Source organism: Rhinopithecus roxellana, chromosome 11 (assembly GCF_007565055.1).
Source record: "Rhinopithecus roxellana isolate Shanxi Qingling chromosome 11, ASM756505v1, whole genome shotgun sequence".
Lineage (NCBI taxonomy): Eukaryota > Metazoa > Chordata > Mammalia > Primates > Cercopithecidae > Rhinopithecus > Rhinopithecus roxellana.
Window position 1 is genome coordinate 104,768,053 of NC_044559.1, and position 10,251 is coordinate 104,778,303.

Here is a 10,251-nt window from a genome sequence, read left to right on the forward strand (position 1 = left end):
TGCTGTGATCTGGAATTCCCAGCCACGAGAACCATAAGAAATAAATTTCTGTTGTATGTAAGCCGTGAGTCCACGGTCATGTGTTATAGCAGCCGGAATGGACTAAGACAAGTCCAATACCCAAGATCTTCTCTCACTGCCTCTCAATTAATTAGCTGCTATGGGAAATCCTTTTGAAAGATACTTGCCTGGTGATTAGGAGGATTTTATTGCTTCCCATACACAGGGACAAAAGCAAGCTTCCAAAAGTTTTAAACAACTTACTAGAGTCACAAAGTGAATGTGAAACAGCTATAGCCATGTGTTCTTTGTTCTGTAAAGTCATGATCACATGGAGCTCTTCAGGGAGGCTGAAGGCAGAGCAGAAAGGATGATGAGAGCATCCCCCTCTGATGCAACAAAAGAAGCTCCCAGCTCCAGCCCTCCCAATTTATGCCCTGAAGTCCCATCTCCACTCTCATTCCATTACCTCTGGGAGTCCACCTCTAGTCAAGTCTGGGCTTCTGAACAATCGTTGTATTTTGTTTGTTTGTTTGTTTGTTTGTTTGTTTGTTTTTTGGATACGGAGTCTTGCTCTGTCACCTAGGCTGGAGTGCAGTGGCGTGCTCTCAGCTCATTGCAAGTTTCGCCTCCCGGATTCATGCTGTTCTCCTGCCTCAGCCTCCTAAGTAGCTGGGACTACAGGCACCTACCACCACGCCTGGCTATTTTTTTGTATTTTTAGTGGAAACGGGGTTTCACCATGTTAACCAGGATGGTCTCGATCTCCTGACCTCATGATTTGCCTGCCTCAGCCTCCCAAAGTGCTGGGATTACAGGCGTAAGCCTGTACAGCCCAACCTGAACAACCATTTTCATTTCCTGTGTCTTGGGAACATTCTCCGTGTTGCTTATTTCTTGCAGACTTCACTGGATACTCTCAGCATGTTGAGTTTCATCACGTATGTACCTGGCTGAGCGACCCACTTAGCAAAACTCCCTTGGTTTACGGATGTGGGAAGCCCTCTGTGAAACCAGCCTACCATGAGTGGGACTCCTACTTTCTGCCCTGGCCGAAGCCAAGCTCTCTTCCTCTTGGTAGCCATAGAAACATGGGTGTTTTTTCACCCAAAGTTTACAATGGGTTAACTTTCTTTTTCAGACTTGCTCCAAATACTTGTCTGGTCTCTGAGCAGGACTTGGGATTTGACGACATGTAATCTAAGTAAATACATTCAACTCTAATTTATGGGTGAAGAGGGAGATTCAGAATTTAAAACAAGGCATTAAAATAAAAATAGAGGCTTCCCAATATGCATTCCCCAGGGTTTTGCTCCGACTGCCTCTGTTTTCCACTTTTCTACAGGCCAACTCCTGCTTGTCCTGAATAGACCTCCCATGGAACAGAAGCATCAGGACATTAATCTAAGATTAAAACACGCCTCCACACTGGCCAACTCACAGGCTACTCCCAACAGTACTCTTATTTATTGATTGATTGATAGGGTGCTGCTCTATCACCCAGGCTGAAGGGCAGTGGCACCATCACGGCTCACTGCAGTCTCAACCTCCCAGGCTCAAAGGACCCTCCAGCCTCAGCCTCCCAAGTAGCTGGGACTGCAGGCATGCACCACCACATCCAGCTAATTTTTGGATTTTTTGTAGAGATGAGGTTTCCCCATGTTGCCCAGGCTCCAACAGTAAGTACTTTTAGGAGCAGCTGGGTATCACTTGGCAAACAAGGTTCAAAGGGTTAAATATTTGGCCCTCGAGGCCCTATATCCTGATGCTCTCAGATTCAAGAGAAACTTAAAAAATAATGTCTTTTTTTTTTCTTTTTTTGAGACAGAGTCTTGCTTTGTCACTTAGGCTGGAGTGCAGTGGTGCGATCTCAGGTCACCGCAACCTCTGCCTCCTGGGTTCAAATGATTCTCGTGCCTCAGCCTCCTGAGTAGCTGGGACTACAGGGATGCGCCACCACACCAGCTAATTTTTATATTTTTAGTAGAGACGGGGTTTCTCCATGTTGGCCAGGCTGGTCTCAAGCTCCTGCCCTCAAGTGATCCACCTGCCTTGGCCTCTGAAAGTGCTGGGATTACAGGCATGAACCACCACACCCAGCCATATACATGAATTTATAATGCTTTATTGTATACACATCAAGTATTTAGCCTGAGCACATAACCTGTGGAAAAGCATGGGGCTTCCAAGAAAATACGAACTTCTAGACTCAACCACGATGCTGACTATGGGGGTTTCCTTGGAAAAGTGACATTCCAATCTGGACCTCACTTTCCTTATCTGCAAAGGTAGCCCTTTAACAGGGTCATGTCCCAGGTGCCTAAACCCTTAGGAAAATTGAATGGCTGTGTGTCAGCCATGACATCTGCCAACCCATGCCCCATGCAAAGTTATGTCTCAGGCTCCACTGGAAAGGCACAGGCAGAACACAGACAAGAATGCCAGCAAATCTTCACATAGCCACTTCATTTCTCTTCTCCATCATGAGATTGTGACAACCCTTTTGTAACAACAGCACCAACCCCAGAAACAGCAGGAAATTGAGAATGCTGGTCCTTAAACAAAAACATCCACATATAAAAGCCTGTCTTGGAAAAATTAAGGTAAACATCTTTTGGACTTGTTGCTATTGACAGTATGTTTTCAATTTGCAACACAAATTCATCGGAAGCTTTTCTGCCAGGGAACCGGATGGCCCTGGGAATTGGTAATTGGTAATGAGTCGTGCAACCTTTCAGGTCTCGGTTACCATTCTGAGTGGAACCCAGCTAATAGTGAATTACCTGATACTGTTGGAAACCTTCGCAACATGAGCCAGACCCCTGGATTTCTTCCCTAGCTCAAAACATGAGTTAAAACAGTGTCTGATTGGCATTTATAAAGAGAATTAGCAGAGAACACTGCATGGGGACAAAGGTGGACAAAGAGAGAGTAAGCTGGGGGTTCTGTCTCTGTGTCTGTGATTTTTCCCCAGGATAATCCAAGGGAAATTTCCAAGGAATGTCAGGCCTAGAGAAGTGGAATTAATGTACACCTCACATTCTTGAAGGGTCAGAAATTCCAGTCTTGGAATTTTTATTTCTTCCTAATCACTCTCCCAGTCCAGAGGATCAAACTACTTTTGCAGCAACTTTCAAGGTGAAATAGATTTTACTAATTATTTGTTCAGTGAACCCACATTGAAAAAAAAAAAAAAAGGAGAGGAAAAAGAAGGACAGTTATCATAAGGGCTTTAAAAGCAAAGCAAAACAACGAATCTTCGTGGCCAAGAGTCACCCAAATGAACTTCTACATTATGATTTGGTCTGCTGCATTTTATTTTTGGTATTTGCCGTCTTCCTAGGGGAACCATCTAACAGAAAAACAGAACTTTTACATCACTAGCTTTCCCTGCCCAATCCAGTTCCATATTTATATCACTACTTTTCCTTTACACTCTTTGGTTTATAGTAGCAATAATTTTTCCTCATATATAGTCCAACGAACAACCAATTAACAAATGCCCAGAGTGGTAAAACATTTTTGGCTGTCTTGCCCAGTTGGTCATTAATTTGGTGAAGGAAGGACTAACAAACTCATAAAGGGGAACTTGAATTTTAGAAGTTAGTTCAATTTTACATTATTAAAAAGGAAAATGTAGTAAAAATAATAAGAGCTTTGCCAAAACTCTACAGCAAAGTCAATTAGTCTCACAAAGAGCCTAGAAGTCTGCGATATGGACTTGCATTTGGAATCACTTAGCCTATTAGAACAATTCCAAACATCTTCTCTCTGAAACCATATTTCAGTGCTCATGGCTGCAGCTTACTGAGTAAAATTCTTTCACCACCCTCAACACAACATAATTTAAAGTATTCTTTGTGTCTGTATATTTCAAATACACAAATGTGACTTCACGCATGCATATCTTCATACATATGTCCATCACAATCATAAAAATTTCATACATAAGTATGGTCTTCTACCACATATACTAAAATGCATACTGTATTTTGTGTTGGCATGATATATATTTTTAAGATGTCTTTAAAAAAAAACAATTTCAAAAAGAAAAATCACAACACTGGCATTACAAGTCTGTAGCAAAAATAAATTGTATTTTACTCTGAAGAAAAATCACTTTTATCATTTTTCACCTTATTTCAGGTATAAGGGAATGCTGTTCCTTTAATCCAAAAACATGTCATTTGTCCATCATCATCACTACAGGCATTTTGTTCATATAAATATTTCATTTTGCTCTGATTGAGCAATGGGAAAAGGTTAAAATGCTAAATGAAATTAGTTTTCATAGGCAATTCTTACAAAATAGTGTTATGCAATCAACTGTTTGAATTCTGACAGGTTTTTTAAAAAGAAAAAATATATCCTATTTTGTTAAAATCTAACAACTATCCTCCAAATTCCTTAAGTGAAATGATGTTGTTATATTTTCAGACTAGTGGCTCCCAACTCTCAGCCTCTGTAAAAATCCCAGTGATTGCTGTAGGTTTTCCAACGAAGATTCAGTTCTAATTAACTACAATTTTGTCCATATTTTGTTTTTCTACTGCATTGAAAGAATAGCAGGGGGTTAGCGCTGCAGAAAAGAAGATTATTAAAACTTTAATAACCTGAGCCTTTGAACCTTTTCAAATTCTTTACAATTTTCTCACGTTTCCAGCCCAGATGTCTGCACGTAGTTATAGGGACAACATGAACTTTTTGTTTACAATTTTATTCACCTTATTTATTACCTCCTTTAAAAAAAAAACAAAAACAAAAAACAAAAAAAAAACAGAAAGAGGAACACACAGAAATGTTTTAGCTTTTCTAAAGTAAAATAATTTTATTTAAAAAATAAACTTGAAGAATGATTTTTACCCATTTTTAAGTTAAGTATTTCCAACAACACGACTGTTTCCTCCCCACTGCTAGAGGTAAATTGTCAGGCAACCTAGCAACGTGGCCAGCTGAATCACAGCATTCTTTTCAATCAAGCTACAAAGCTCCAAAAGACTGAAAAAGAGAGTTCACTTTGGAAACTTGAACTCTTGAGATTGTTACAAAAGAAAGAGACCAAAAAGAAGGCATCCCTTAACATAATTAGCTGCTTGCTGTTTCACCAGAGAGGGATATTTGCATACAACAATAGCCAATAGAATTGCCTTTCATAGACTTCAGTGTGGTGGTTGTATTATTCCAACTCCAGATGGTTGTAGCCCCTCAAGAGCAATTATTACCTTTCTTTTGAAAACAGAACCCCAGTTATTCAAGCATTTCACAAACAGCTTTCCTCTGTAATCGAGTGCTGGCAAATGAAATACAAGTAAATATGTTGAATGGTGCCTTCAGGAAGTCTCCAAAAAAGTGAAGCCAGGGCACCTTCTTCTTCCTTTCCTCTTTTGGTCGAATGGAATTTTAGTGTGATGGCTGGAACCTGAGCAGCCATCTTGGACCTTAAGTCCAAGAAACAAAAAACTAAGAATGACAGAGCACTGAGCTAGCAGGAGCCTGGGTCCCTGCCCAGCAACGGAAGACTTACCTCCAGAATTATTTTCTATGTAAAAGGGAGATAAACATCTTTATTGTTTGAGCTACTGTTATTTTAGGATGTTGGTTTGCTTAATGTGACAAAATCTAGTCCTAACATATGCCCTGATTTTGAGGGCTCTCCTTTAGGCTATAGCTAGCTGAGAAAGAGAAAACCAGTACTGGCAACCAGGAGCTGTCCTCGTACAATCAGCAATGCACAATGGCATTGTTAAAAGCTGTTCTGGTCTTCACAGTTAGGTCTTGATGTTGTCCAGCTGAACATAAGCAACTGCACAAAACATCAGCAACAGACAAGGCCACTTTGTGACCATGAGAGCTCCTGACAAAAATAAGATCACTCCGTGCTCGCTTCAGCAATACATATACTAAAATTGGAATGATACAGAGAAGGTTGGCATGACCTCTGTGCAAGAATGACACAAATTCATGAAACGTTCCCTTTTTAATAATATTATTCCATATCATGTGTGAACACAGACAAAATATGAACATTGTCCAAGCCACAAAATACCAACTCCCCACCCATCCTAGCTAATAAGAGTGACTGCCGATTTAGCAATTAAAGCTCTACCCTGGCTTCCTTCCTCTCACTTTCTAGATAAGATGCCCAATTACAGAATTAATTCCACTTCCTGACAGCATCCAATTCAGACCAAAGTCCCGCTTCCTTGAATCCTTTCCCAAATCACCGCACACAGCTTAAATCCTGTAAGTCCTTTTTGACACTCTCCTCCAGAGACATCCACAGTTTCCGATTGTGTGTGCTCTCTCTCATCGCAGTGAGTAACACCAATTTGTTCAATTCCAGTTGTGTTCCTGGAGGTCTACGTGGCATTCATGTTGCTATGCTGTGTCTCCCTACAATGGAAAACTAAAAATAAATCTACTCAACATATCAATTTGTAATTCAAATGATTCCATCCAAATGGAAAGCCCCTATTCTTCAACAGCCTTCAATCATCACGAGGTCAGGAGATCGAGACCATCCTGGCTAACATGGTGAAACCCCGTCTCTACTAAAAATACAAAAATCTAGCCGGGCGAGGTGGCGGGTGCCTGTAGTCCCAGCTACTCAGGAGGCTGAGGCAGGAGAATGGCGTAAACCCGAGAGGCGGAGCTTGCAGTGAGCTGAGATCCGGCCACTGCACTCCAGCCTGGGCAACAGAGCAAGACTCCGTCTCAACAAAAAAAAAAAAAAAAAAAGAAACCAAAACATTAATTTGTAGTAATCAGATTCATTGAAATTATCCCCTTGTGCTATTTCCAGTGGCCTGGAAAAGACCCAGTCAGAACCTTCACCTGGTAGCGAGTTTGCAGTAACTACAGAAAGTTCAACTCAATGTTCCTTCAAATAAGAAGAACCTGTGGTAAAACAGACAGCTCGAAGCTTATACTCTATTTTTCTTCCTTTCTTTCTTTTTTGAGATGGAGTCTGGCTCTGGCACCGAGGCTGGAGTGCAGTGGCACGATCTCAGCTCACTGCAACATCTACCTCCCAGGTTCAAGCGATTCCCTTGCCTCAGCCTCCCAGGTAGCTGAGATTACAGGCGCCCACCACCATGTCCAGGCTAATTTTTGTATTTTCAGTAGAGACAGGGTTTCACCATATTGCCCAGGCTGGTCATGAACTCCTGACCTCAACTGATCCGCCTGCCTTGGCCTCCCAAAGTACTGAGATTACAGGTGTCACCCACTGTGCCTGGCCAATTTTTCTCCCTTTCTTTTTTTCCTTGCTTTTTTTTTGTTCTTATTCCTCCTCTCCCTTTTTTGCCTTCTCCCTTGCTAAACTTCCAACTTTTCAGTGGTTCCTGAGCTTCATTCGCTCAGAGCCACTTTAAGTGGGACACTCTTGGACTAAGTTCATAAATCAGATTCTTAAATCACATCTGTCATTCACAGGCAGCTCTTGCAGCTATACTGCCTGCCATATTTTCTTCTACTCTTTACCTGCTTAAAAAGGACCACAGCTTGCCTCATTTTCTCAAGAAAAAGTAATAGGCCTTCTCAGATGCTCCAATAGATGAAAGCAAGAGACAATTCAATTTCTATTATAACTTCTACTTTTGCCCTTTTTCTCCTCTCCTGATCCACTGGCTGCACTCAAAAGTAAACTTCTAGAGACAGTGCCCTTGCTTTTATTGTCTAAATCAAAGGCATAACTCTCAAGATGGGAAAACAGAAGGAAAATTATAAGGCAGGTACTTTAGGACAAGTAATGCCTTCAGATGTTTTTCCTCCTCACTCAAAATAGGCATTGATGCCAAAATTATAACTATACTTAGCTGGGTGCAGTGGCTCATGCCTGTAATCCCAGCACTTTGGGAGGCCGAGGCAGGCAGATCACGAGGTCAAGAGATCGAGACCATCTGGCCAACATGGTGAAACCCTGTCTCTAATAAAAATACAAAAATTAGCTGGGTGTGGTGGCACACACCTGTAGTTCCAGCTACTCGGGGGACTGAGGCAAGAGAATCACTTGAACCCAGGAGGTAGAGGTTGCAGTGAGCCAAGATCGCACCACTGCACTCCAGCCTGGCAACAGAGCACGACTCTGTCTCAAAAAAAAATTATGATTATACAATTCTTGAGAATAAGAACCTTAATATCTTTGGAATCTCTGGTTCCTATCTAAACACCTAGGGCAAAAGCAACTGATAAATAAACATTGTATGAATGATTTAATTACTCATCTATGCAAAAAAAAAATGTAGCATACATTAACCACATAGGAGAAAAATTCGTAAGATGGACAAGAAAAAAGGTGATATGAACCAAAAACAAAGGGTCATTGTGAGCATTGTGTTTTCTTTAGGGCTTGCAAAAAATCACCTTGGAACTTGAGTCATAAAGAAACAAGCAATAAATTAGGAGTCAGGTCACCCAGGTTTTCAGAAGATCTGAAACTTGTTTGTTCTACACTGTTTCTGTTTTAGTTTTGTTTTTTTTTTTCTTTTTTTAAATAAACTTGGAGGCAGGACTCAGTGGCTCACATCTGTAATCTCAATGCTTTGAGAGGCCAAGGCAGGAAGATCACTTGAGTCCGGGAGTTTGAGACCAGCCTGGGCAACATAGAAAGACCCCGCCTCCACACATACAAAACAATTTTAATTAGCGGGGCTTCGTGGCTAATATTACTTCAAAAGAACTTTTACATTGGTTACAGAATGTAACCAATTCATCAGTCTCTCCTAGGCATTGGTCACCACATAGTGTGACATCATTTGGGTCAATATTATACCACACTCAGTTCTCAACAGGCTCAGGTGAGCTTAAGAGTTTGATTTTTTTCTAGTGTACCATTTTATTCCTCCTCATTTTCTTTTTCTTTCTTTCTTTTTTTTTTTTCCTAGACAAAGTCTCAATCTGTTGCCCAGGCTGGAGTGCAGAGGCATGATCTCGGCTCACTGCAACTTCCATCTCCCAGATTCAAATGATTCTTCTGCCTCAGCCTTCTGAGTAGCTGGGACGACAGGCGCATGCCACTATGACTAGGCTAATTTTTATATTTTTAGTAGAGATGGGTTTTTGCCATGTTGGCTAGGCAGGTCTTGAACTCCTGACCTCAGATGGTCTGCCCACCTCAGCCTCTGAAAGTGCTAGGATTACAGGCGTGAGCCCCTGCACCCAGCCCTCATTTTCTTTTCTATATATATTTTTAGTTACATTCTTAGTGGCTACTGCTCTTGATATCCTACATTTATAACAATCTACTTTGAAAGGTTACCAACTTAGCTTCAATAACAAATAAAAACTCTGCTTCTATACAGATCTGCCCTCCTTTTCATTGTGAGTTCCTTGACATAGATTTATTTTATGCATTTACCTCTAAATCACATTGAAAACAAAGAATATATATGTGTGTGTGTGTGTGTGTGTGTATACATATATATTTATATATACTCAGCTGCCTTCTTCATTAAGCATTCCTCTGGTTTCTATACATTTCTTGTTAGATTCCACAGTTCCAAAAAAGTAGCGTCTGTCAGTTTTTCCCAGCTTAATGGTTGTTTCATTAGAGAGACTGATGATTTGAGTATCCTGCTCTGCCATTCTCCATGAAATAATTTGTATATATGCTTTGTTGTCTTGCTTTTTTTTAATGTTTTAATTTTTATTTATTAATCTACTTTGAGATGGAGTTTTGCTCTTGTTATCCAGGCTGGAGTGCAATGGCACGATCTCAGCTCACTGCAACCTCTACCTCCAGGTTCAAGTGATTCTCCTGCCTCAGCCTCCTGAGTAGCTGGGATTACAGAGGCCCGCTACCATGCCCAACTAATTTTTGTGTTTTTAGTAGAGACGGGGTTTTGCCGTGTTGGCCTAGACTGGTCTCAAACTCCTGACCTCAGGTGATCCAACTGCTTAGGCCTCCCAAAGTGCTGGGATTACAGTAGTGAGCCACAGCGCCCGGCTGCGGTTGCCTTGCTTTAAAAAAAAAAAAAAACCTGAGCATTGGAAAATGTACTCATTATTGCATATAGCCAGAATTGAATTTATGGGTTTGTTTTGTTTTGCTTTGAGACAGGCTCTCACTTTATCACTCAGGCTAGAACACAGTGGTGCAATCTCAACTCACTGCGGCCTTGACCTTCCAAACACAAGTGATCCTCCCACCTCAGCCTCCCAAGTAGCTGGGACTCCAGGCACACACCACCATTCCCAGGTAATTTTTTGTATTTTCATAGAGACAGGGTTTTGCCATGTTGTCCAGGATGG

General features: G+C 41.2%; 1 non-coding gene across 1 annotated transcript; it reads left to right on the top strand.

Moving 5' to 3' along the window:
* Positions 1-5,876: 5,876 nt before the first annotated feature.
* On the top strand, positions 5,877-5,981 carry LOC115900536. The gene has a single exon (XR_004060220.1). It is a non-coding gene; the product is annotated as a U6 spliceosomal RNA (small nuclear RNA).
* The last annotated feature ends 4,270 nt before the right edge of the window (positions 5,982-10,251 follow it).